The following is a 2,207-nucleotide window of genomic DNA, read 5'->3' on the forward strand; positions in this document are numbered from 1 at the left end:
AAATTGAATTGCTCGAGAAGGAGGCCATTGACTTACTTCAATATGGAGTTATGGAATTAATGGTAGCCACCAGAGGCAGAGAAGGAAATGTGAAGTTTCGAGTAGTAGATGAGGATGAGGGTTTCAAGGTTGTACTGGGAATCCTTTGGATTCAGGATACGAACGTCGTGATCTCAACTCCTCTCAAGCGGCTGGAATTCCCGACCCCAGAAGGAGTGGAGTACATCCCGACAAGAAATTTTAATGAGTGGAATACCCGATAGGGGCACAATCGAAGTAGTTGGCAAAAAAAAAAAAACTTGCAGATAAGGCTGAAAAATAAACCAATGATGAGTGAGCAAAGGATATAAGCTAAGGACTGTTTGATCGGAGAAAATATCCGAGAAGAAAATTGAACCAATCGGAGAAGAAAATTGAACCAAAAATTCTCAGGCCAAGATTGTTTTGAGGTAAGCTTAAATTATTTGAACGAATCTTTCTGCAAGTATGTTTTAATATTTATTGCAAGAACAAAGGATTGATTCCGGAACGTTTCCCGGCAAGGAGGGAGCCTGGAGGCAAGAGAAGGTCACAAGGATATTTGGAGGACTTAGGGAACACGTGTTGCACTCTTTTTCTCTTCGCCCGATTTTTATCCCCAAAAATAGAGAAAGGGTTTTTCCGATAAGGTTTTTAATGAGGCAGCTGTTGACACGTAATTTTTGACCTCCGGTAATTTATTTTAATTAAGAAGTTATTCAGGCTAGCCAAGGTGAGGGAGAGGAAGGCACGGGACCTAGATCAAGTAAAGTACATCAAAGACGAGGATGGAAAAGTATTGGTGGAGGATGCTCTCATTAGATGAAGATGGCAGTCATACTTCTATAAACTCTTGAACGAAAAAGGTGACAAAGACATTGTGTTGGGAGATTTGGAGTACTCTGAGAGGCATCGTGATTTTGGGTATTGTTGGAGTATAAAGATAGAAGAGGTTAAGGGTGTTGTTCGTAGGATGAACAGGGGAAGAGCGACTGGGCTTGACAAGATCCCTGGGAGTTTTGGAAGACTGCAGGCAGGGTAGGTTTGGAGTGGCTGACTGGGTTGTTTAATGTCATTTTTAAGACGGTGATGATGCCCGAGGAATAGAGGTGGAATACGATGGTTCCTTTGTACAAGAACAAGGGAGACATTCAAAGTTGCAACAACTATAGAGGTATTAAGCTACTGAGTCACACTATGAAAGTGTGGGAAATGGTGGTAGAGATGAGGGTGAGAAGAGGCGTGTCTATTTCAAAGAATTAGTTCGGATTCATGCAAGGGCGCTCTACTACAGAAGCCATTCATCTTGTAAGGAGATTGGTGGATCAATATAAGGAGAGGAAAAGTGTCACGACCCAAATCATGGATCATGCGGGCACCCACACTAACCTTCCCTGGTGGGCGAACCCTTCAGATAACTACCTTAATTTGATACAACATGCGGAATAAATGCTATTATTATAAGAAATTCCCAAAATCCGGTCTAGACTCATACAAGAGCTTCTAAGAAGTTTACAATTTGAATAGATAACGAGACTACCCCGGATACGACTTCGTTGAAGGATAGAGAACAACGAAATCTAAGGAGAGACTGCGGGTTGCAATATCTCAAATAGCTCACCCTGACGCCTTTGACGAATGCCTCGAAACGGTCGTGAGACTCGAACATCGCACGAAAATAACTCTACACTCCGGAGAAGGAGTGTAGCAAAAAGTAGTATGAGCACAACACTAGGCTCGTAGGTATCATAGGCCGACAATGGTTAGTTCACGCATATAAACAAGAAGCAACTAACAAGTAAGCGGATAAGTAATCAAACACGGTCACACATCTAGCACATGAGAAAGTCTTGCATTAACGATAGTCACAAGGGATCTCAATATCTCGGATTATAAGCCAGGGAGAATTCTATAAACCTCGATTCCATCCAACCTTTAAAATAAATACTCACAAACAACAACTCGATAATTCAAATCAAGAATCAATCGAGAATGTGCCATGCAATGACATGAATGACCATTCAAATGGAGTGCTATGCAATGCAATGTCGTGCTATGCAAATGTTATGCAATGCGATGAGTCACCTCTCACACTCCACTCCCGTACACACATGGCAATGCCTCATAGTCATGACCCATGGGGGACCAACGAAGTCCATGTACCCCACTCGCTCGGAATATAACCTCGG

Source organism: Lycium ferocissimum, chromosome 6, assembly GCF_029784015.1.
Source record: "Lycium ferocissimum isolate CSIRO_LF1 chromosome 6, AGI_CSIRO_Lferr_CH_V1, whole genome shotgun sequence".
Taxonomy (NCBI): domain Eukaryota; kingdom Viridiplantae; phylum Streptophyta; class Magnoliopsida; order Solanales; family Solanaceae; genus Lycium; species Lycium ferocissimum.